Source organism: Lissotriton vulgaris, chromosome 3_1 (assembly GCF_964263255.1).
Source record: "Lissotriton vulgaris chromosome 3_1, aLisVul1.2, whole genome shotgun sequence".
Lineage (NCBI taxonomy): Eukaryota > Metazoa > Chordata > Amphibia > Caudata > Salamandridae > Lissotriton > Lissotriton vulgaris.
This window is the reverse complement of record NC_141689.1, coordinates 1509240685-1509266177: the sequence shown is the minus strand read 5'-3', so window position 1 is coordinate 1509266177 and position 25493 is coordinate 1509240685. Positions and strand designations below refer to the sequence as shown.

Sequence of the window (25493 nt, the reverse complement as noted above, 5' to 3'; positions counted from 1 at the left end):
TATCAAGTGTTAGCCACAATTTATTATTAAATCCAATACTAATATTTCTATTCTGTAATGTCATATTTTATCGTCCATGCTCGGCATGATTAGCTAGAAATACAAAGTCCCTCTAACACAAGTTTATACTGTGGGTTTGCACAAAAAGGTTTACCATTTATTATTTTTCATAAAGATAAGGGTAGAAATTTGGAGCCTGTGGGGTCCCTACTGAAATTTATCTTGCATCTTATTCTTGGCACTTTTTTCTTGGCTTTGTTTTCTTTTCAAATTGTTCTGATTTCCACTGCAGTTTTTCTGATGTGCTTGATGCTAAAATGGCTCTGCTTTGTTTTTAGAATTATAATCAAGTCATTCTGAAAAAAAATGGAACGGCTATGAGTGAGGAAAGGTCAATTACCCATACCAGTATTTCTAAAACATGGGTCTTCATAAGAGTGACAAACGCCAGCCCTCCCTCACTCTTACAGCAAGCTACGCTGGGCAATCCTTAGTTTTCACCTTTAAGCCTCTCAGATTGCTTAATTCTCGTTCTCCTTTAAGGCAGAAAAAATCCCATGTTTTTAGACCAGACTCACAAAATGAGTATCGGAACTTACTGTAAGAGAACATTCTATTTACTGTCTGGTCCTAAGTCAACCAGTTCAGAAGATTAATGAGGGACGTCCCCACTTCCTGTGTGCAAGCCCTGTTAAATACATATGAAGGCACTACTCAAATCCTTGCATGTGTTTTGTTGAACGTAGAAGAAATCAGAGTTGTCCTAATGTAAAGAAAGACACTGTTAACACCGATGCTGAAAGGTAGAGTCCTTTGTCGAGGGTAATACTTATGGTATTCATTAACTCATTTTAAAGGACTGTAGAGGATGACATACAAGAGCTATATTTACGTTTCAGACTGTCTTTTTTTTTGTTAAGAGACATTGATTTCCATTTTCATTTGTACTTTATCTTGCTTTTGAGGTTCACTATTTTACAGTGAAAGACCCCATCCTTCAGTTGTTTAACCCATACTGTTGCCACCACTGGCGCCCCTCCTTAATTCCTTACTGTGCATTTCTGCTGCTTCAGCATGTTTACCACATGGAACCATGTGTCTCTGTTTTTCCATTGGCTCATATTGGCTTGCTATGTGTAGGTTTGGGGTTAGCAGCACAGTTATCAAACAAACCTATTGATAAAAGTGGCTGTGGAGATTGCCACTTTCAGCCATTGTCTTTTTCGGGCCACCCTCTTTTAGCCATGGCTTGAATCTTTGTCAGTCACTTCTTGGCTCAACCCAATGGAGCATTCATCTATCGCCTACGGCTGCTGGCTGTTCTTTGTATCCTTCCTCCTTCACTTCAGTACTTGCATTTGATTTCATTAGGGACTAATTACAAGTACAGCTGCCTATGTCCAGTCGTGCTGGCTCCCTCTCATGTGTCTTGGTCTCATGTGCTAAACGGCATGTGCTAGCAGATTAGACACACACCTACTGACTTTGCCAAAGCCTCTTCTTCCTTGCCTCTTTGTATTCTTCTTAAGAGGCTCACTTTTCTACATGGATCAACCTCCAAATCTCATAGATTGAGGCAGACTGTGTTTTCTGTTTTTGTTCAGAGGATCCTCCTTTTGTAACTTTATTGGCAGCCGTCTTCCTGTTTTCCAGCACTCATTGGTTTCTTCAGTTTTTATTATTCTAAAATACTATTGTCTTATTTTTGTATGATTAATGCATAATAGAGGACTCTTTGTTGTTGCTCTGCATTACAAACGGCCTCTTTGAATGAGTGCTGCAGGGGCAGCACTTCCGCAATGGCGGAGGAGCGCCGCCTCACTGGCTCAAAGCCAGCAGCTAAAAAATAAAACGATTTTTTATTTTTGTTTTATGTTTAAACAGCTGTTTCGCAAGCGTGTGCAGGGATGGTTGTGTTGGGGGCATGGGAGGGGGTAGGAGGAGTTTTATATGCACTCTCTATGGGTCTGGCCGGAGTCTTAGGCCGACCAAAACACACGTGCGCACTTAGGTTTCTCTAACCCAGCTCCATTGAGCAGCCGGGCTGGAGAAACCCCACAGACTCCCTGAGCGGAGCATCTTTCCAGCCCAGAGCTGCTCATGCCAAGCCCCGCGCAGCTCTGTACCCAGGGGATTGGACTGGGAGTCTGATACAGTCCCAGTGCCTAATGGGACAAAGGAAGAGGGCAAACCAGGCGGGAAGCTGACAGCAACTTAAGGTAAGTAATTTCCTTTTTATTATTAACCCGCCCTCTCCTCTGCCCCCGCTGATCATGAGTGCCTGGGAAGGGAAGGTATAGTTTATCACACTCAATACAATCTGGCTCTGTTAGGTTCAGAACATATCCATTGCAATATATTGTACCTAGTCCGTGTTTTATCTGAATGACAAGCGTTTTTAGTGATTTCTGCACCCACCTGCAAGTTAGGGTAAATACTATACTTTTTTAGGTCTCACCTGCGTGGGCTGCGCACATGCGCAGTCTCGCTGGCGAGATTTTATGATTCAGAGAGGGCTTCAGTAACAGGCTTCAAGCCCCGCCCCTTTTTCCCATTGGCCGGCGTCACCGTTTATGCTAAACGGTGGCCAGCCATTGGGAAAGAGCATTCTGTCACGTAAACTTTTCTATTTTTCTGCCGTCCCACTTGGACGGCCTGGCATACTTTCCTTCTGAAGTAAAAGGTTTCTTATCTTTATGGGGTCAAACACATGGCACTGGAACCCGCTTGTGTCTCCAGGTGTGAAAGAGAGATCAGCGCTTCAGTCCTGCCCTGCAGCGCCTCGAGCTTGCAGACATCCCTAACTGTGCTCTTCAGTCCTGCCCTGCAACGCCTCGTGCCTGCAGACATCCCTCACTGTGCACTTCAGTCCTACCATGCAGCGCCCTCACTGTGCGCTTCAGTCCTGCCCTGCAGTGCCTCGAGCCTGCAGACATCCCTCACTGTGCTCTTCAGTCCTGCCCTGCAGTGCCCTCACTGTACGTTTCAGTCCTACCCTGCAGCGCCCTCACCGTGCGCTTCAGTCCTGCCCTGCAGCGCCTCGAGCCTGCAGACAGCCCTCACTGTGCGCTTCAGTCCTGCCCTGCAGCGCCTTGAGCCTGCAGACAGCCCTCACTGTGCGCTTCAGTCCTGCCCTGCAGCGCCTTGAGCCTGTAGTCAGCCCTCACTGTGCACTTCAGCCCTGCCCTGCAGCGCCTCCTGCCCAACAGATCTGATCAGTAGTTTAGCAGTTGTTGAATTGTTTTCAAGTCAGTGGCTTTATGAGCCAGGCATCTGGTTTTGAAATTGATTCTAGCCAGTGAAGCTCATAAATGATCAAGAAATGGGGTCAAACTACAAGTACTTCTCAATGTAGTTCTATGTTAAACAACAGTAGATGTGGCAGCACCCAGGATAATGTGATGCATGGCTAAATACCTTAAAAGGTCCCAAAGGCGAGAACGATTGCATTGCAAATGCTTTTCTTTTCTTACATTCCGTCAAGTTTGACCTGCCGAAATATAACCAGACGTGCGCAGACTTTATCACTCCAAGCAATTAAGTGTGATAAACGCCACAGAACTTGCAATTCTGACCTCTTTGCAAACACAGGTTTGTACAGGGGTCAGGAAACTAGAGTCCGCTCATGATCCTTGTCTTAGGCATATGCTACAGATAGTATTAATGTCTTGAAAGACTTTCTGGCATTGCAATGGGAATATCCTTTTACTCTCTTATTAAGGACACCTCTTTTCCACCTACAGTTTTTTAAAACATATTTTTATTGCCTTGTCTTGTGTACCTCACATCACAGCATGGTGCAAATAGCTTGATTTACATCATTCTCTTTTGAATCTTGTTGCTCAACACTCCAGTACATGGGGAGTCAAAGAAACATCTACAAAATGTGATTGCAAGCTTTATCCATATCCCGTCCCTTAGAGGAATATTTAAGCATTTCCTACTTGAGAGAAGCAACTTATTCAATTCATTGTCCCATGCAGATTACTGCTAATCAGCTCAATGAGAAATGCTAATTACAATAATACATATGCTCAGGTTTCAAAAGAGAAACTCTACCAAAATTCTAACAGAGATTCTAACACTGCCCAATAATGTCTCCTCTGTTCGGAGCTGAACTGCTTACGGGCCATGTTCCTAGATAGATGTTCTATAAATGCTGTAAAAGGGGGGTTGGGGTGATGGGCGCCCAGTATTGGCCAAGGTCATGTCTTCAGCTAATGCTTGAGGTGTCCTGGTGGAGGTGTGTCAGGGTGCTGACTCACAAGTCGGAAGGGATATTGCCTGTAGGGCAGTCCTATGCACTCTGTTTCGTTACTTTTAAATTCTGCATGGATGGTGTCCAATGCTTTTCCAAACTCAATCCTTCTTATGCCTGCTGCGCATCTATATGTGATTGGGTACTTTCGTATCCAGACCCTGTTGCAACCTCTTGACGTCATTTATGTAGGGACCATGTTACACTTCTTCTCCAATTCATTGCAATTCACCTTTTTTGCCAGTTTTTGCGTGCTTCTGTCGGCCAACGGCCGTCATGCACACTACCTCTGTAGTGCTGCGCACGTCCGTTGGCTGACGCGGCCCGCCCACTCATTAAACCGCAGTGGTAAACGGGTTAAAGGCTAAGCCAATGAAGCAGCTTGTAGTCTTCTCTTTTAGATGTGTGCAATTGGCATGAGAAGCGCTCCACAGCGCAGCCGGTGGTCCTATTTGTTACCTGATTAATAAGGTGTTTCCAATATATTGTCATTTGCGGGCAGCTCCATGCCATGTATGAAAAATCAGCATTCAGTAGTACACAGCGAGGGCTTTTATCTCCAGTATGTGGGATGTGTGCATTAATGTGTTCAATGGTTGAGTAGCTTCCGTGCAAATAGTAAAACTGTATTCACTTGAACCTATTGTCGCACAATAGGTGTAGTTAGCAAGATCCGATTCCACCGGACTTCATCAATTTCCTGTCCCATATCTCCCTCCCTCTTGATTTTAAGGACTGAAAACAGAGGACCTTGATTGCTGCAATAGCGCTCTCTACATCTGTATCCCAGCTGAGATTGTGCACAATACCTGCATTATAGGGTGGGAGGGTGGCTCAGTGCCCGACAAAACATCAACCTTAGCCCAGCAAAAAGTAAGCAGTGGTTCCTAGAGAGACTGTATAAATCGCGGAGGCCTTGGAAATCGTCAGACTTATCATCTTCTAAAAGGTTTCCCATCTTCAGGCTTGCCACTTCCATCAAAGTGTTCATGCCCTCCAAGTTACATCTTTGCTCTAGACTACGTATTCCCTGAATGGGAAGGCAGGGGCTTATGGGATCTGGGTATTTGTTCTCTGTAAGCATTCAGCCCTATAGTCCATAGCTCCCACGGCACAACCTGTTTCCTCCCCTTGATTCTCAGGAAAACAATTCTCTGATCAGCCAGGGATAAAATGTTACTAATGACCATTTCTCTGTTTTCGGGGTGAGCATGCATCCACATAGCAACTTTGTACTTGTGCTGCATTGTACTTGTGCTGCAATATAGCACAGCTAGTAGTTCGGGGCAGCAAGGCCCGCTTCCACCATAAGGAGCTTAAGTTTCATTAATGCTACTCTCTGTCACCCATGTTCCCATAGCAGGTCCAACAACATTCTGTCTAATTCCCCATATATATCTTTAGGAATTTTGAGGGGCAACGTTCAGAAAGAATGTAAGAGTCTTGGCAAAATTACCATTTGAGAATGGTCAGTATTCTTGTCATTAAAAGGGATAGGAACATCCAAAAAGATAGTGCGAATCTTGATGAGGCCATAACTCACCTTAGGTTTCCAACTATAAGGGTAATTTCAGTTCTATTAATCTGCACCCCCAGATATCGAAATGTAATATTTTCCCATTTCATTAGTTGTGAATGTGGTGTGAGAATCTCTGTTTATCTAATATGTCTAGTCCTGCATGTACTGGATGTATTCTGCAGTTACTTCAGTGAACTATCAGACCAGACTGGGCACCAAAAGTATCCAGAGCTATCATCATTGTGATATGGGCTTGAACTTCCACTACAAAAGTACATTGTTTGCGTATAATGAGGCGAAGTGCAATCCCACAGACATAATGACCTGCCACATTAAGCTAGCGAATGGTTCCATTGCTATGGCAAATTATAATGGAGAAGGGGCAGCCTTGCCCTTTGTGCCTCAGAGACCATCCTGCCATTCCTCACCCTAGCTAGCGAAGTAGTGTAGAGCAATGCTACCCACTTCTGAAATCCCGTTCCGTAGCCAGCATTCCCACATCTAGGTGTCACCAATTAGTGTGTCAAAGGCGTTTTCAATATCCACTGCTCTGATTGCCTCTTCCAAAATTCCAATAGGCGGTCTAACATTCATGGCCTTGGTCTGTCCTGGGGTGAACCTGCAGTGGGCCTAGTGGCTTAATTGTGGCATAATGAGAAGTTGTCTGTTTTCCAATGCTTTACTCAATATCTTATAATCAACATTCAACATGGAGAGGGGTCAGTAAGGTGCCAATTCTTGGGGGTTTCTCCCAGGCTTGGGCAGCAGTACCACTATTACCTCTCACTGTGGGCGAAAGATCCCTCTGTTGTTGAGACATGTTGAACATGTCCGTTGGAACTGGGGCCACAATATTCTTATATAGGGAGTAGATTTCCCCTGGGATCCCATCTGACCTCGGGGTTTTCCCAGCTGCTGATTTTTGTTCTGAGTTCTGAAGTCTCCATTTTCTTGCCCAGGGCTTCAAATATTTCACGTGTTACGCTAGTCAGGGCAATGTTCAGCAGGGATTCTGCAAAATCCTGATTGGTATGGTCTTCCCCCTCTCGTATAGTCATTCATTATAATCTCTGAATGCAGTACTTCTACTTTCTTGGGAGTAGAGCATCGCACCCTGTTTTGTTTTAAGAGATTGATTGGATCCTATTGTGTCGGATTTTATTAACCATGCTAGTAGGCGACACGTTTTAGCCCTTTCATTATGCGTGCTAGTTTTATATGCCCTATAATCAACGCATCATAATGTCTCAGTAAGCTGTGCTAGTTTTTCCCGGGACTCCTTGGAGGATGGTGCAGTCACCACTTGCCTTTCAAGGTCTACTCATCTGCTGGGTGGCCTCCATACTAAGTGTACGGCACACCCCAACCACTCTCTGAACGCAATGCCCCTCCATAGTTTTAAGCGCTTGCCATTCCACTAAGATGAAGTTGCAGTCCCCTTCTTTTAATTGAAGTCATTTATGAGCGGTTCACGGGTTTGTTGACAGAAAACCTGATCCTCCAACATATCCACTGACCCCCCATCACTCACACGCACATAAGGTGGTGATCTGAGAGTGTCCTACTTAACTATTCTGAGTTGCTGACCTGACCTCTTTTCTTCCACAGTGGGCATGTAGTCCACGCCTTACATCTGCAGAGTGACCAGATGTCCCAAATTTCTCCGTACAGTCCCCATTTTCAGAGGTCTATCCCGGCGTCCCGACACCTTTTACGATTTTATATAAATGTCCTGGTTTTTGGAAAGTAAGTTGAGTGATCCTGAGTAGGAGCATCGAAATGCTGAGCATGCCCTCACTGCCACAGGTGTGTCTAAAAAACCACTAAAGTAATGAATCCCTTTGTGTCAGTGAGTGTGGAGGTCAGGGAAGCATCAGTTCATGCTCCCAGCAAGGGACAGAACGGTTCCGTCACGAGCGTGGAAGAGGTTAAACTTTCAGAACGAACCTGTGCTGGGCACCAGTATGCTGGCTGCTGCCCTTACACAATATTTATCAGTGTACCAAGCATGCTCTCTAGGTAAAAGTAGTTTAAACAGGTTTCACAATGTTTGAAGGTCACTTCACACACTGTGCAGCTGCCTGTTTGTATGTGTATACAAACACACATACTTCACTGGAAATAAACAAAGGTTCAAATGACTTGATAGTAGGTACCTTGATAATATTTTACTTTACATTTTAAAAACCACTCAGAAATGCACTGAAAAAAAAGGTTAACTTTACATTATATTTATGAGAAAATATCAGTTAAAATGTAATATTTTAAACTCAAAATACCATTGAAATTCATCAGTCTTAGTTAACTCAAGTAACTACTGCATTTTGCCCCTTGCCATGCAGTGATGTTATTGATGATGTATTTTCAGTTGTTATCAGCGGTATTATCAATGATGACATAGAGCATGACAATAGTGTTGTAATATGTGAGGTCTTCTGTGGTGCATGGTGAACTTTTAGAGGTTTTTTTTTAACATAAAGTAAGGTTTTATCACCACACCTAACTATGCCTACCCTCCTAGGCGCACTGCTGAAGGACGTGCTGGGCGTGGGGTTGTCCGCAGAGCCTGGCCTAGCACCTGCCCCCCTCTGGGGGAGCAGCTGACCCCCAACTCCAACGTACACCAAATCTGCCTTTTTTTTTCTTAAAATTTCTATACCGATCCAGCAGGACTCCTGTGGAAGTACGAGGACCACTGCTGGTTTCCAGTTGACTCATTTGGGAGTCTAGGGGCCAAAGCTGGCTGCCCCAGGATCACTGCGCCCCAAATTACCCTTTTATTAAAACGTTTGGACCCTGAAGGTCCGTCTGGGGCTCTTCCCTAAACCCCTTATCTTCCTCAACCCCTACAAAGTCCCAAGGTTCAGTATATCCTTACTCTGCCCCATTATATTTTTTATTTTCAGGGCACAGTGATCCAGTCTTGTAAAAGATACCTAACCATTTTTGCACAGGTTTTGGCCAGCCAATCTGAGCACAAAGTCCTGGGGGAGCAAAACGGCCATTGGGAAAAGAGGACCTCTCAATCAATCAGAACACAGTATTTTTTGAATGCGCATGCTTGCTGGATTTTCACAGGCTTCCTGCAAGCCCAACTGTCCTGATATCTCTATATTTTAACCTTAATTTCTCCAAAACGGATCTAACTTTCTGCCAAATTTGTTTTAATTCTGTTCAACTATTTTGGCTGTAGCGCTGTCCAAATTCCCTATAGAAATTGCATGTGGAAATTGCGTTTTGAGACCCCTCTTTACTTTTTTTGGGCCCCTGCTTTGTGGATAACACCGAAAGATTCTGGATAAAAAGGTGGTTTAATGAAGGAGAATCACTTGGTCAGTTGAGAAAAAAAGGAGAAAGCTCACTTGTGATCAAGACTCCAGAAAGAGTTGAAATGCATAAGGTTTGAAAGGGAACATCTACATACTGCTAAAAAAATATAAGCACCTGAAATTCTTCAAATAGGATGCTGGCATTTTCTTGCAATAGAGGAATATGGTGGTTGTTGTGATGGGTGCTTTGTGCCCATCATGCTGGAGCTGCCCTGCCAGGGTCTGGGGCCCCTTTACACGAAGATTTGTGGTGTGTATATATATATATATATATATAAAACCTCAGTTGGATTAAAGACAGAGAGAATCTGCAGGGTTTCCAACCTGTGACTGTAAGGTCAAATACAGGCTCATGGAGTGGATGTATTAGTTCACTGAGTTACTAGACCCGGCTAAGTTTGACAAAATATTGATCTCTGAGGATGTACCTGTGTCTAGCAAGATGGAAAGCTCCAACTATCTCTCTATCTCTCCCGCTGGAAAGCCTTCACATGACCTGAGAGTTAAGAACCATAACCAAGGCCTTGCTGGAAGCCAAGCTAACAATGCAGGAAGTTCTGTAAGGTGATTTCTTGTTCTTTGAGAAGAGCTTGGCAGGTTCTCTGACAGTCTCTTTCCTCCACTGCCTCTTCTGAACCATAAGTGCTCAGGATTAGTACCACCCCTTAAAGAAACAGCTCTTCGTCAGTTATGTTGCTGATGAAAGTATTGCCCTTTGTGAAAGCTACCGCCATAAGGAATGCTTCAATGGTCTTTGCCTTTTTTAGGTCTCGGCTAGCGTGGCTGCGCACATGCACAGCTCGCTCGGCGAGATTTTATGATTTTAAGAGCGCTTCAGTATCGGGCTTTAAGCACCGCCCCTCTTTCCCTTTGGCTGGCGTCACCGTTTATGCTAAACGGTAGCCAGCCATTGGAAAAGAGGTTTGTATGACGTATACTTTTCTCTTTTTCTGCCGTCTTACTTGGACGGGCTCGCCTACTTTCCTTCTGAAGTAAAAGGTTTCTTATCTTTATGGGGCCATGTGTTTAAACACATGGCCCCATAAAGACAAGAAATAGTCACGACAGAAGGAAAACAGGCTCCATGTTTATTTTTGCATCTCGCTTTCACTTTAAAGTGAAAGCGAGATGCAAAAAAAAAAACAGTGGCTGACTGGCGAGCGTTTTTTTTTTTGCCCGAGTTCTTTCCTTGTTTTAACCATGTGTCCATTTTGCACCTATTAGCTTGCCTGAAGCCATCGGAAAAGTACAAAAAGCTGGAGAGAAGGGATGCATGCCAAGCAATTGGGTTCAACGATGTAAGTTTGGTCACTGGTCAAACTCTCCACAGCTGGCAACTTCGAAGTGTCCCCACATAATATGAAACACCTTCAGTCATTTCTGGATTTTTAGCCAACTGACTGTTGCATAGTCTATAGCGTGGCATCTTGCATGTAATATTGAAATTGCTCTTTGCTAAAAAAAACAAGCAATGACTTACTGAAGGTGAAACCAATGTCACTGGGCCATTAAACAGCTGCCATGGCAGCTAACTTTCCACTTTGTATTGCACCGGGTGTTTCAATCTACCACGTGTTTTATTGATAATTTCATGGTACGTGCTGTACTGTTCCATACTGTCCAGTGCTTTTCTCGAAATTCCGATTTCATGTTGCTTACGTGATAAGGAACCAGATTATCTGTTTTTGGGAGGGGGGGGGTGGAGGCAATATGTGCTGAGCTGATTTGATAAATTTGATGTAGTACCAGAAGTCCCATTACATGACTCTGTTTCCTTTGTATATTGACTTACTGGTCCGTTTTTGGGTGATGTCAAAGGCGTACTAGGTTGATTTAGTTTTACTTTTAGTACTGTAGCGTGGTAGGTGAGACACAGTCCACAGGTGACTGGTTTGTATGATTCTCATGTTTGGGGACTAGCTCACGTGGATAACAAATAGGTCATGCATCCTAAGTGAGGGGACATGTAGACGTGAATCATGCAACATATAAAAAAAAACATGGCAGGGTTCTTTAAAGTTCAAGACAGTTGAGTATGTTCGACATTTGTTTCATTTTAATATTGCCATAGATTTCTGCAATAAGTAACATTTATTCAAAGTTATAATTTTACAAGTATTACTTAGCTTTTCTTTTGTTTTTTATTTTTGTAACAAAATTCACTTTGTCACAAGTAAGTCATGGGGCATACATTTTTAGTATGCACAATTTGTCAATAATATTACAATATTTTAGTCTATTAAGCTGCACACAAAGTATTTTTCGTTTGTCTAGGGCTCACTCTGAATTGCATCACTTCTACATGCGTGCAGATTTTGCAGTTAAGGAAGGTGAAATACAGTGGGCTAAATCCGTTTTCCCCTGATAACAGACTGCTTGACTAGATAACATTCTGCTTTGAGCCCAGGTTTCATGATCGGAGTTTGCAGTTCAGCCACAGGGGTTATCTCTAGAGTTGTACAGGAACAGCAAATCGTTAGTGCATAGTTGTCTTTCAAACACAACATTACTACACACTGATCAATGACCTTGACTTTCGAAGTATGATTATGTGGTACATCTACCAAGCACTTTGTGAGAAGTCTTTCTAGGACTATGATCGCTAAATCAAATGCAATTCCTTCAAAATCGGGCAGAATAATACAAAATGAAATGTAGAGTGCCATAGTTCGCTCAAAAGAAATCCAGCACAAACCATGTATTAAAACAAGCATTAAAGGGGAGGAGCCAAGATAGCGACCGGGACGGTCGCCTAGTACCTCGGCTCCGAAGACCATCTCCTCTTGCGCTCATATCCTGCTTATAATCCTGCACTGAAACGGCATTTTTGCGGAAACGAAAACCTCCGACCACCTACGGCGAAATCCTGAGGCTCGCGCCTGCTTTCAAACGGGAGAAACATCCAGCTACAGTTCGCGGCCCGCAGCAGCCCTGTGTCCGGGGCCTCGAGTGGATAGCGAGGCTGGCCACCAAGTGAACAACAACAGGCGCCAGCGACTGAGAGGGGCCGGTCGGATCAAGTGTGGCGAGGAACGGCCGACTTCTGAAACGCATATCCTGCTTGACTAAGGGTGCGAATCCAAGGCGTGCCTGACAATGTGCTTGGGGTGAATTGCACGATCGTAGGAGCTTTGACTGTTCGCCGCTGAGAAACTGCTTGCGCATTGTCCCGCTATCGGCGGGCGGCTCCCGAATTTCTGCTCATTTAATATCGAGCAGGGCTGCTTTCTCATTGACAGTTGTTTATTGCATTATATTGGTTTTGGCGGCCACGAAGGCGGTACGCCGATGCCTGATGCCCATCTGCGTGTAACCTGGCCCCGAATCAGTGTGGCCCTGCCAGTTAATACAATGGGCAAGACTGAGTGCAGCCTCGAGGAGACTGAGCCACAAAGTGATCGTGGACGTATGGAGATGAGAGGCATGATCGAGGGGGGGCACAGAAGAGACCTGCACTATGGCGGTCTTATGGCTGCTATTGTTGCCCTTCGATACAATATGGAGCAATCTGCTCGAACCCTGGGTAGCAAGGTGGATGAGATCGTGTTGGCACTGGGGCAATCGAGAACAGCCGGTCAACAGGTACACAGCGACATGCCTCATTCTATGCCCAACTATAACAAGATGGCGGCCCTAAGCGACACTGACGGGCTTGAGACCCCTAACCCCGGAACGTCTCTTGTGGATGATATTGAATGCCTGGGACGACGTGTAGACCTCGGATTGGAATTGCGACGGGGGTATTCGCCCCAAGTCATGCTCCCCGTGACCCGGGGACCGCTCCAGCTGTGGTTGGACATTGAGACTTTCCTCCATGGCCCTGCTCTGCTGTATATCATGTGGAAGATGTGCTTTCGGGCCGGGCCGGGCCGGGGTCACTGGATCGGCAGGAAAAGGGTATGGCCGATGTCCGGTTGCATCAAATCGACCCTTCTGTGCTGCTGTTCAAGCCCGCTTGGGCACTTCGACTCCCCGTAAAGATTGCATTGGGAGCTGACACTTTGGTGAGCATTGGCAGAAAAGGGAAACTGGACAGGGATGAACGGTGCCTACTACAGACTGATAGTTTCTTAGCCGATGACCGCGATGGATGTGCGACGTGCTGATTTACCTGATAGCGCAGTATGCCGATTATGTGCTGTGAACATTGTTTGATAGTAATGGTTTTTGTTATTGGACTTTACACCCTGTGCTGATATAGAAATTGCGGGAGGGAGATGCCGGGGGACTGGTGGAGGGCTCCTCTCGGCTTCTCACTACTCTCATTGTAGTTATAGATTAGGACCTTTTTCTTATCTTCTATAATTCGGGGCTCTTTTTTGGGGCGACAGGCACACTGCTAGGGGGGGTAGGCCGTAGCCAGCTGCAGGGGTGCAGGGTGGGGGGTTGGAGGGGTTTTTGTTTATTCCTTTTTGTTCTATGGGCCTTCTATTCTTTCTCTTTCTTTTTTCCTATGAGCTATATAGTGGACCGATCCTTTGTTTATTGAAGTTTAAACGGTATGTGCCAATGTTTATTCAGATGTTTCCTTCTATGAGGATAGTCGTGGTATTGGTGTAACAAGCGAAACATGTACTTATTTCTCCTGATCCTTTGATGCTGGAGCCGATGTTCTGATTTAAAGTGTCTTGATAATACTCATCCTGACGAACTAAAATTTAAAATTTGACCTTAGTAAATCTGTAACTAATCCTCTGTGCACTGACGTATTGCCATGTACTGTACTGCTAAGCCTTCGGGCTTTTTTTGTCGGGCTCTGTGTACAACCGCTATAAATAAAGGTCTTCCAAAAATTTGAAAAAAAAAAACCAAGCATTAAAAATGCAATAGATCTTGCCTTTCATTACGTTAAAGGCATTTGCTTTGCTATAAAATACCATTAGCAAAGCAAATGGCTTTAACTTAATCAAAGGCGAGATATGGTATTTTCAATGCTTGTTTATCATTTGTTTCCATGGGACGCTTTCAATTCTTTTTGTCTCGTAGAAAGGCAGTTATTGGAATCACCACAGTGAACCGAAGATTTCAGAACAAACTCAGTTGTTCTGATCAACATTTGAGGGCAAGAATCCAAAATGTCAACTTGCCTCTTGTAGGATATAGTTATTTTAACAGAGATATATGTATCGCTGGCTTGCCATTAGAATGACATCACAGCACTGTCAGTAATTACATTGTAAATGGAGACTTCTTTTCTTGCATCCCTCACAAATCCTAACATGGAATACAAGGATTCTCACTGTATTGGGGACTATACGAACACGATACAAACTTGCAAACAAACCTGAAATCTATTCTGTAACTGCCTTCAGAAACACTACTTCACAGCTTCTTTTCGCATTACATTCTGATCTTGGTTTTGTGAGGTTACAGCAAATCATGTCCAGAAAGGCACTTTAAAAAAAATTACACCTGGTTCTTAATCTGCCAGAATAATTTCTTGTTAGTTATTTAGATTCTTTGGCATACTACATCGTTGTTTGACTCAATAAATGTTCCTGCAGGTTATGACCCCGATATGACAATTTGTTTATGGCACTTATGTTTGCTCGATTACCCATTATATTGTATATTAATTTGCTTATCGTTCTGTGGATTCCCATCCAGTGTTTGGTCTGGTGGCTCATCGCACAAGTTCAAAGGTCAATTAGTTTATTGGGACCATTTCTTGGGGTTTGTACATTTTTCATTGCCACAAAAAAGCAAGTGTTTTGCACAGTGACTGCCTTCTAGATTTATGACTGCAACAAAAGTTTATATGAGGATTTGTGACTTGCTGTTTATACTGTTGAGGGCAAATTACGTTTGGTTAACTTAGTATGTGGGGACTACCTTAAAATAGTTTGTGCATACAGATTATTTAAGCACTGCTGCAGGTTTGTGAAATTGACCAGCACTGTGATTCCAAAATATGTTAATAATCAGTTCCGTGTTGGGTTACTGTATGGTTATAAATGTGTGGGCACTGTTCAGAAGGTAGTAGGAATGTCCGTGGTTACTGGGCTTTAATGACGTCAGTTGGAGCCTTTTATCCCTGGTGTCCTGGGGCCACCTTACCACTGGACCCAAAACTGAGTGCCAAGTATCCTTTTAGGACTTGACCCTCCAGGTCAAGCAGTTCAAGTCTAGCTCAGGTAGGCGGTTTAGGATGCAATCTCAGAACGCAGCAGAGACGATAATAAAAACACTGTTTATCTAGTCCGTGCTTATTCTTAAAAAAAAGTTTATTTTATTTATGCACAGCTAAGTACAGTGCAAAAACATGAAATTGGCATGAGGAACAAAAAGCAATGTATTGCATACTTTACAAATTAAACAGATCTCTCCTTATTGGGTTTGACAGAAGTTGTTCATATTCAATAAGCGTCTGCATATTGTATTCAATGTAGAATTTTCACTTAAACCTCTGCTCACTGATTTTAACAACAGGAATTGCTCTATGTGAACATGCCTAAAGTGATATTTGCAGAGGTACGACTCGCAGCCTGGGATCGGCTGGAAATGGAAAATGTTTACTCGGGGATCCCATAAATGGGTCAAAACAGAAAGGAGTGGATGTGGAATGGAGTCACGAGGGACAAGCCTGTGAGGAGCAGGGTCAATGAAAGTCTATGCATCATTTTTGGCAAAACTCTGTGCAAAAAGAAATCGACAACAAGGAAAATGTAGTAGTAAAGCTGTTGTGCTATACTTAAAATTGGTCGCAAACACACTGTATTTTAGGATACCTGGGAGGGTTAAGCATTGCTTAGGTTACCTGAAAAAGGTAGGTCTCTAAAGGGCATGTGACATAAGACGAGTATCTAATAATCATTTTTAAGAGGCTCTTGTTCGTCATCCTGGTCCTTCTGCTCCTCTTCATCATCTTCCTCATGGGCTCCTCGGCATCCTGGTCTGTCCCATCCTCACCATCTTCACCATCCCCTTATCCTCCTCATCCTTGTCTTCGGCCAATTCCTGTTCAGTCTTCTCCTGGTAGTCCTCTGCTTCCACTTTGATTTCCTCGCTGCCCACTATATAATTTTTGTCCTCACCTTGACCCTGGTCACCTTTCTCCTATTTATTTATCTATTTATTTATTCATTCAAGAGTTTTATATAGCGCTGGCTAGACCCGGAGGTATCAGAGCGCTTTACATGAGGTTCCACAAAAATTACAATTACAATATTACATCAGTTCCAAATTACATCAGTTGCTAGACAAACAAAATCATGAACGTAGAAGACGAGATAATTGAAGTGTAGAGGGGAAGTAGTGGGGGGTAAGGGCGGTGAGAAAGTGAACATAGGGGAAGAGACAAACAGTAGAGACGAAAGGAAGTCTGTCTAAAGACCAACTGGGAGGTGACGACCAAAGGAGGTTATCCACAGCCCATCTCCCCTATAGCTAAACCAGGTAGCTCCATTGGGCATCAGACAGAATAGGTCAGTCTCACTACATTGAGAGAGGAGAGAAGGAGAGAAATAGAAAGAGGGAGGAAGCGAGCGGAGACAACAAGAGAGATGAAAGGAAGTCTGTCAATAAACCGACTGGGTAGGTGACGTCCAGGGAGTGAATCCCCGGCCTGTCTCCCCTATAGCTAAACCAGGCAGCTCCATCGGGCGTCGGACAAAATAGCTACATCTCAAATGACTAGGGAAAAATTCACCGATAAAACGGGGGGACTAAAGGGCCAGGACAGGTGAGGGCAAAGGTCAGAAGCAGGAAAGTGGAGAAGAGAAGAGTAGAGTAGAGTCATTGCGAAGTTCCTTTTTGGAATTTTTTAAACATAGCCGCCAAATCCGCTTTTGTGATCGCCATTGCAGTGGCTCCTGCGTCATCTCGCAGCGTCGGGCTCAAAAAAATCCGAGACTTTACCCGTCTGCTTGCTCATCGTCTTCTTTGACGGCATAGGGTGTGGACCAGGCTGGCCCCTGAGTAGCTGTCTGAGATGAGGCTGCTGCACTCCCAGTTGTAGGTGAATGAGTGGGGGATTAAGGCAAAGTGAGGACTGTCGGACCCCCAGGCGCAAATTCTGAGAGGGATATGCGGCCTCAAATTTAGGAATGCCTCATGGGGAGTGCATCGTGGCTAGTCGGTGCCAGCAATGCCATATAGGAGGATGTCCAGCAAGTAAGGACCGATGGGGGGTGGTATGGACTGTGGCCCTTCTGGTCGTGCCGCAGTGCATAGGCAGCACGTCGAGAGTCATTGGTGTGGGCTGGCTCCAGCCTTCAGGCATTGGTGGCCGCTGGCAACGTGGTGTGTGGAAGCCACGGACCCCCAGGGCGCCATCGTTATCGCGGAATCGGTGTTGTCAGGGTCAGGGTCAGGTCAGGTCTGGAGGCAGATCAAGGTTGCTCTGTAGGGCCTTGAGGTAATCTGGCAATGTCGATATCCCCGGACCATGGTCTAGGCCAAGTAGCAGGCTGGAAATGCAGGGTCTTCTTGGTCCTTCTAGTCCTCCTGGATCTTCTGGTTCCCCTGATCCTTCTGGTCCTTGTCACCCTTGCCCTGTTGATCCCCGTACTCAAGATCCTCTTCTGTCTGGTCCAGATCCCCCTCTCCTTTCTGTTGGTCTGGCTCCTGGAGCTCCTCCTTCTAGTACTCCACTTGGTACTCTTCTTGGTTATCCTTCTTCTAACCCTACTACTTGGCCACTGGGTCCTCCTGCTTGTGGTCCTCCTGCTTATGGTCCTCCGGGTCGTCTTGGTCTAGATCCTCTGTTTTCCTGATCCTGGTCCTTCTGGTACTGGTCTCGCTCCAGGTCCTGGTCCCAGTCCTTATAGGTGCTTCTCCTGTTCCCTTTGGACCTTGCCTTCCTACCCTCCATTAACACCCCTCTTCAATAAGATAATAGAAGATCAATATTTAGACCCCGTTCTACTGTCACATTGCTGTTAGGATGCAAACAAATTAAAATGTTTAAAAGGCCTTGTGGAACGCTTAAATCATGAAGTACAGACCGTGAAGTATTGCATGGAACCAGACTACAGATGCTACATATAAAGCTTCCTTCTCTAAAAATATATACTTCCAGAATGAAGGTCTGAATCTATATTCCTGATCTATGATATCAATATATTCCCTGAATCCTGTTTTTAAATGGGAAATAACATTGGTCTCTGTGCACTGCTGATGCAATTTGGCCAATACCATTTTACGGGAGACTTTTTGGAAGATCTCTATTAAACTAACTGTCTGTAATTTTGCTGGTTGTTTCGCGATTCTGTCTTGTATGATGGAACGATTTCAGCTCCAAGTCAGGATTCTGGGATGGTGGCACTGTGTACAGTTGCATTGGAAATAGCAAGAATGTATGCCAGCCACACCTCAGGATCACACTTAAGAGAGCTTGGGACTTTACCATTCTTTAAAATATTCAGTGCTGAAATAATGTCTTTACTGATCCTCTCTGTCCAGTTCTCAGTCTTCTGGCCCTTTTCTGTTCCTGTCTCTTTTCTGTTCCCTTCTCTCCTGGCCTGATCGTATTCCTTTTCATTCTGGTCCGCTTAGTTCTAATCCTCCTGATGCCATTCTTCCTGGTGCTTGTCCCTATATTCCTGGCCCACCTTGTTCTGATCCTCCATGTTCCATTTCTCCTGGCTAAATGGTTAAACTGGCCCTGGCCCATCTGGTCTTTATTGTCCTTGGCCTGGTCCTTTTGGCCTTAGTTCCCTTGATCCATAAGGGCCTCTTGATCCTTATGGTCCTGGTCTGATAGTCCTCCTAGTCCTCCTAGTTCTCTTGGTCCTAGTAATCCACACATCCTAGTCTCTGTGGTGGATTTAAAACTACTTCTGATTCGTGTCCACATGTTGATTGTGCTTCTCCCCCTGTCCTTCCAGCAGGTGAGACAGGAGCTGTCTCCATGACTGTCTCTCAGTTTTTTAATGTTTATTTTTTATCGACTTCCTTAAATCTATGATCAGAGGTGGGGCTGTGAAGGACTCTTCACAACACGTCAATTTTTCAGTTGGATGTTGAGCGGCTGCATGTCCTGCTCATTGAAAACACTTCACTTAAGACGCCTTCTACAGAGATCTAGGTGTATCCAGCAAATGTTGGTACATCAGTAACAAGTAAATTCTAGTGGTTCTTGCACTTGCTGGGGAAGTGTATGTCTATTCCTAGACCACAGGCTAGAGGTTTCATAAAATAGCATCGATGGGCAATGCACTGCTGCAGATGGATAAGAACATGGCTGCTCTTTGAGTTATGCATCTGCATCAAAGTGCTACATGTAACCTGTAAGTAACAATTTTATAATCTTGCAGGTTTTTTTTCTTGTGTAATTTTTGCAATGTTTAATAAAACGATTTTGTTAGGGTATCTATAAACACTTTTTACTAAGTATAATTTTTAATACTGTATTTTCACAGAAACACATTACGATGCACGCAACAACCTGTACATGCTGCCCACCCAGCCTCCAAATCTTTGGTTGTCTCATGTAGAGTAACAGCTGTTGGTCTCTGTTGGCTCTGATGGATGTCTGTCTGAGTTTGGTATGAGGTCATTGAGTTCCAGATGTGATCCTTAGACATACAACTTCTTCCACAGCCTTATCAGATTATTGCAACTCTTGATGGCTGTCTAAGTGTATTCTCCTCACCCCCTGTAGGCGCCACAGCATGTGTACACCATGCTTGGTGTTATCACACGGCACGATCATGCTTTAAACAACTCGGAGTGGTAAAGTTTGCCGAGCTCAATAGTAACTGCCAGATCCAAGATCCGCTTAGATGCCTGTATCTTCCCGTACTGTGCCGAGGTGTATTATGGACTGCATAGACTTTGTTAGTTTCCATGGTGTCCTGGTACCAGTACATAAGCTTCTTCTTTCAAGACAGTTGCTCCTGGTGTTAAGGGCACGTTGGCGACACCCGAAGATTCCTATGGCCTCTGCGGCTCACTAGGCTCCTACCTGCACTCCAGAAATGTAGTGTAAGTTAACTTAGGATCTCTCACCCCTCTTCCTCGTGCTCTATGGCTGTGTATTCCGTTTTTTAGGGAGTGCTCTTCTGCAGGATACCTCCAGTGGAATATCTGGTCAGTAAGTGAACTGCTTCCTTCAAGGTCCTTCTAGGCAGAACTACTAGTAGCATCAGGATCTAGGTCCCAAGCACAGCTCTGCTGTAACCCGAGAGCTTTGATGATAACTCCGCAGGTAGCTGTTCCGCTGGGGGATGCAGGCTCCCGTATCCAGCAATAGCTCCTCCTACTACAAGCACTCTGTTGCTCTCATTGCAGGGCCTGGTTTCAGGTTTGAAACCAAATCAAAGATGCCAACCCTGACATAGAATTCGTCATGCCTACACAGCTGTGTCTCGCTTGGCACTGCTTAAGGAGAATTCTTTGGCAACTGACCTGATGTTTCTGCTCTGTATTTATAATTGGCTGACATGCACAATTGTGAATACCAGAACCCCCCTGTTTTGGGTTACACTTATTTTTCAGGGTGTTGGAAGAATGTAACAAAAGGTGGTCCGATCACTGTCCTTACATAATCAGCAGGATGAGATGTGTAGTTGGTTGTGCCCTAAGAGGACCTGGAATAGCTCAAGGCATGCTTGAAAAATAGATAACTTATGGAGATGGCCACCAGTGGAACACAGGATAGGGGTGCCCACTCCCTAAATCCATGCTCTCGCCATTTGTTTTCTTTTTCAAATAATGTGTATTCATAATCCATTTATTAAATACTCACAAGTGGTTATGACATTAATGCACCATCTCTAGAAATCTGTGATTGGCCTCATACTCATTCACTCAGCCTTTCATCCTTTAGAGTTTTATAAAAATGAGTACCATTGAATTGGGTTACAATAAATAGGTAGTGCCATGATGCTAAGCGGGATGGACATCCACTTTACAGATATGCTTTATATTAATTACTCTTGATTGAAGGCAATTTTTACCCTTCTGAGACTGGTCTTTTATTGTGCATTGGTGGTAGCTTGAAAGTAACTGTGTGCTTTGAAACATTGTAATAAGTTGAGGACACTGATTTTGAAGGATGGCACATACTAGGGAACAGTTGTAGTAGGGAAGTATAATCAGAGGTGTCAGTGACGGATCCAGAAACCGAATCCTGATTCAAAAATGGTTTTACTCTATTCTGAGCACCTCCTTTACAAAGATGAAAAGCCATCTACGGCAAGTAAATAATCTATCAGAGTGTTTTTATCTAAGACTTTTCAAGGGACATTGACACCCAACGTCCAGTTACACGATGACGTGTTGATTTACCAGAGATGAGGAAGCGACTAGTAGTACCTCATGAAAACCTGATCTGAAGCTAAACACCAAAAACCTGGCAGAGAAGTGGAGAGGTTGAACTCTGTGTCCTGTGATGAGTCTGTCATTGATGAGATGGCTTGAAATTTAGGATGGATCAGAAATCAAGATGTCGGCAGCACGTGTTGATCTGGTGCAAATTGAAAAGAAGATTTCAGTCTGTGTTGACACTTTAAGCAATGCTTTAAAGGAGCAACACAGTGAATCACGCCACAGTAGGCTTTAAAGCCTGAGCGGGCATCATCAAAGGTACAATCTCAAATGCCCGTTGTTGGTGTTTGTTGGGGATAAGGAGCAAGGTAAACATAATTGTGTTTTTATTTAAATCTTTACTCTGGGTGGTCCCATTATGCAACTCTGCAACTGATGGAACAGTATCTTTGATTTTGCTGTGGCACGGGTAACATTTCCTTGGGTTTTGCTGGTGTGGTGATAAAGAAGATCGACCAGTGGGGATCAGGTGAAACCAAGCCAATGATATGGTTTTCTCTCCGGAGGTTTTTGATTAAATTTACAGTACCCAAATTATCATTGGTCATATCATCCTGAACATGATCCTGAATCATACTTATTGTATGTCATTTGTGCTCAGGATGTCAGCTCTTGCCACCAAGTGGAGGGAGCATAGAGACAGACTAGTGGAACTGGTCACCTTGTTTTATAGCATGCTCCCTGCTGGTCTTTGGGCTCGGACTGTGTGCTCTTTCTTCTTTGGAGCTCCATCTCCTTGCTGGTATTGATTCTGTGTAGTGCTGCTTTTGGATCTTTTCTAACCTGTTTCCCTGCTGGGCTTGCGAGTTCGGGTTGGTGCTTTCTCTTCTTGGTCTAGTGACTTGTGCTGGTAACTTTGGGACCTGGAGACATTCTCTTCCCACCTTAGGCTATGAGTCGGACCTCTTGTCTGGGCAACTCTCTTCCTCACTCAGTGTTTTCCAGTTGTTTCCAGTTCCATGATGGTGTTAGATGTGGGCCACCATGTGTGTGTGTTCCGTGGGGGTTTGGTTGTTCCTGTTTTGTGTATGTAGGTGCTCCTTGTTGTATCGGGCATTTGGGTGCTACCCTTTTTTCTTGGCTTTCCTTAGACTTTCCTTGGGTGTCCTCTATACTACCTGCTGGGGTTGTGGTATGTTGTGCCCTGGCTCTGTCTCTGAAGATTCAGGTTGTCTAGCCTCCACCTCCCATTTTGTTCTTGGGCTTCGGGATTTAGTCTGGAGCTGGCCCTTATGCTCTATTCTAATGGGTCTTGCCTACTCTGTGTGCTTTGCTGAGCGACCTGGGACTTGCTGGTTGGGGGTCTTGACTCTTGTCTCCTGCTGTAGCTTTTTTTTTTCCTCCCCCTTTTATTCTTGTATGGTGTGGGTATTGGTGGTGTGCTCCTTGTGTTTCGGGGTCTGTAGTCTAGTGCCTTGCTGCTGCTGTGTTAAGGACTGTTTCCTCTACTTGGTTGTAGGTCCCTTCTAGCCTTCAGGCTCTCCTCGGACACATGTCTTAGTGGGAGTTTTTTCTGCAGTTGTCTCTGTCGCCTTTTTGGTTCCCATCTGACTTTTTAGGTCTCGTAGAACCATCTGACACAGGGCATGTGCTTGTGCACACATACCATTTGTCCGCCTGCAGCTTTGGGAGCAATTTTGCGGCCGCTTTGATGTTCTCAGTGAGCCGCGCGGCCACTGAGCCATCCACTTCCCTTCTACTGTTTATTCTGTAACATCCCATTGCTCTCTCTACGTCTTATCTTTTTGTGTGTTCTCTCTTGCAGGCTTTCCCATACAAACCGCTTGCTCTTCCTCCTGTCATACCTGTGCTCATGTCTAATTTACGCTCTTTTTTTCTGCACACTTGTGTCCTCTTGTTTGTTCTCTCTAGCATCACCCTCATCACACTCTCCTAACGAGTCTTCCTTCTCCCGCATGTGACCCTACTTGCACGCTCTCGGATCCATCTTCTTTCTTTTCTGCTTTTCCCTGTTTCCGCCACACACTCCACTGTTTCCGCCACACACTCCACTCCTTTGTGTCTCCTCTCTGGCCTACTTTCTGGCCTCTTTCATCCTTTCTCCTTTAATCCCATTTCCACCTTCTCACAACCCCTTCGAGCACCGTTATCTTAACAGTTGTGTTTCTCTCTCTGTCTTAAGATGTCTGCCCTGCCACAATTTACTTTGAACCCTTACACACCCTCACCCTCACACCTCCTCACCCTCACACACCCTCACACCCTTTCACCCTCACCCACCCCCCCTCACACACCCTCACCCTCAAACCCCCTCACCCTCACAAACCCTCATACTCACCCTCACTCACCCTCACCCCCTCACAATCACAACCCTCTCACCCTCACACCCTCACCCTCCCCCACCCTCACACACCCTCACACCCTTACCCTCACTCCCCCTCACATCCCCTCACTTTCACACCCCCTCACCCTCACATGCCCTCACCCTCACACACCCTCACCCTCGCACCCCCTCACCCTCACACACCCCTTACCCTCACTCATTATGACCATTCTGAATTTGACAATAGTGGACACGTAGCAGGCACGTAACTAAGGCATCAGACCCCCCTGGGCCCCCACTCTGCCTATTCCTTTGCTGTAGTGTGAGAAGGCATTTCATGAAAGGGAATATAAAGTAGGGTTGCCAAAAGAAAAATGCCAGCCATGTATGTTTAAAGAGCCTGCAAAGACCTCGTCTTGAATTAATAGGGTTTTAAATAAAGAAGTATGTATTCATTTGTAATGTGACTTTTCTGCCTTTGTTCTCTATAATTATCAGTCATGGATTATTTAGGCAGCCCTTGAACTCACCCTCACCCACCCTCACCCTCACACACCCCTCACCCTCACTCACCCCCTCACCCACCCTCTCACCCTCACACACCCTCTCACCCTCACACACCCTCTCACCCTCACACCCTTCCACCCTCACACACCCTCACCTGCACCCACCCTCACACACCCTCACTCACCCTCTCACCCTCAACCTCACATCCCCTCACCCTCATACACCCTCACACTCACCACCCTCACCTGCACACACCCTCACTCACCCTCACCCCCTCACACTCTCCTAACGAGTCTTCCTTCTCCCGCATGTGACCCTACTTGCACGCTCTCGGATCCCTTCATTCTTTTCTGCTTTTCCCTGTTTCCGCCACACACTCAACTCCTTTGTGTCTCCTTTCTGGCCTCTTTCTCCTTTAATCCCATTTCCACCTTCTCACAACCCCTTCAAGCACTGTTATCTTAACAGTTGTGTTTCTCTCTGTTTTATGATGTCTGCCCTGCCACCATTTACTTCGGACCCTCACACACCCTCACCCTCACACCTCCTCACCCTCACACACCCTCACACCCTTTCACCCTCACACACCCTCACCCACCCTCACACACCCTCACTCACCCTCACACACTCACCCCCTCACACTCACAACCCTCTCACCCTCATTCAACCTCACCCATCACCCTCCCCCACCCTCACACACCCTCACACACTCTCTCACCCTCACACCCCCTCACATCCCCTCACCCTCACATCCCCTCACCCTCAAATGCCCTCACCCTCACCCCCCCTCACCCCCACACCCCCTCACCCTCACTCACCCCCTCACCCACCCTCTCACCCTCACACACTCTCTCAACCTCACACACTCACTCACCCTCCCTCACACCCCCTACCCTCATACACCCTCACACACCCCATCACCCTCACACCCCCTCACCCTCACACTCCCTCACCCACCCACACCGCCTCACCCACACCCCCTCACCCTCACACCCCCTCCCACCCTCACACCCCTTCACCCTCACTCACCCTCACACCCCTCACCCTCACAACCCCATCACCCTCACACACCCTCCCCCTCACAGACCCTCACCCTTACAGACCCTCACCCTCTCACCTTCACACATCTTCTCACCCTCACACACCCTCTCACCCTCACACACCCTCTCACCCTCTCACCCACCACAGCATCACTCAGCACCACTACAGCATCACTATGCGCTACCACAGCATCACTGAACGCCACAGCATCACTCGTTTGCCATCACAACATTACTCAGCGCCACCACAGCATCAATCTGTGCAACCATTCAACAACAACTGGTT

At 45.4% G+C, this 25493-nt stretch overlaps 1 protein-coding gene across 4 annotated transcripts in view; it reads left to right on the top strand.

Annotated features, from left to right (window-relative positions):
• LOC147728083 (broad substrate specificity ATP-binding cassette transporter ABCG2-like) overlaps positions 1-25493 on the top strand; it is a 756857-nt gene that overhangs the window by 412744 nt on the left and 318620 nt on the right. The window lies entirely within an intron of this gene.